Genomic DNA, 1,176 nt, shown 5'->3' on the forward strand with positions numbered 1-1,176 from the left:
AGTCTTATGTAGTCTCCTTTGTAGATGACTTTTTGTTTATCCCTAGTTGCTGTTAAAATTCTCTCTTTATCTTTGGTTTTGGCAAGTTTGATTGTAATACATCTTGGTGACTTTTCTTTTCGGATCTACCTTATGTGCAGTTCGATGAGCATCTTATATAGGTATTTTCTCATCTTCTGTGGTATCAGGGAAGGTTTCTGCCAACAAATCTTCAGCAATTCTCTGTGTATTTTTTATCCCCCCTGTTCTGGTACTGCAATTACTCGAAGGTTATTCCTCTTGTAGAGTCCCATATAATTCATAGAGGTTCTTTGGTTTTTTTTTCAATTCTTTTATCTGATTTTTCCTCAGACAAGTTGGTATCAAGTGCTTTATCATCAATCTCACTAATTCTGACTTCTATTGCCTCAGTTCTGCTCCTGTGATTTTCTATGGGGTTGTCTAATTCTGAAATTTTATTGTTAATCTTCTGGATTCCTAATTACTATCACTCTGTGGATCCTTGTGGCCTATTAGTTGTTATTATGTCCTTGAATAACCTTTTTAAGATCCTCTATTGCTTTGTCTGTGTATTCCTTAGCTTGTTCTTTGTTTTTCATAATTTCCTGATCTTTTGAAGAGTTCTATATATTAACCTTTTGTATTCTACCTCCAGTAATTCCAAGAAATTCTCTTCCTCTGGATTTCCTGATTCTTTATTTTGGGAGCTTGCTGAAGCCATCATGGTCTGCCTCTTTATGTGATTTGATATTGACTATTGTCTTCGAACCATACTTTATGTTTGCTTACTGTGTCTTAGCTTCTTGTTTTGTTTTGATATGCCCAAATAGGCTGTTCAAGTGATCTAGTTTGATTATTCACACCTTTGAAGCTCTAAAGTCCTGTTACCAGGTGATTAGAGCTGTTACTTGTTATGTGAGCCCAGGAGTCTTTTAATTTTCTTGTATGCATTCAGCTCAGCTTTCCAGGTAGTTTTTCACCAAGTGTGTGGTGCAGGTTCTCACCTACAGTCCTAGACAGGCAGGGGTGATTGGTGTAGACACAGGTATCTGGCTGCAGTAGGGGGTCATATGATGAGCAAGGAGGGGGAATGACAGCAGCCCCTGAGTGTCTGGGAAGAAAGCATGTTCCTGTTCCCTAGACTGCATAGGTAAGTTGGTTTTGTAGCCAGATTAT

The sequence above is a fragment of the Trichechus manatus genome, unplaced genomic scaffold (assembly GCF_000243295.1).
Source record: "Trichechus manatus latirostris isolate Lorelei unplaced genomic scaffold, TriManLat1.0 scaffold00381, whole genome shotgun sequence".
Lineage (NCBI taxonomy): Eukaryota > Metazoa > Chordata > Mammalia > Sirenia > Trichechidae > Trichechus > Trichechus manatus.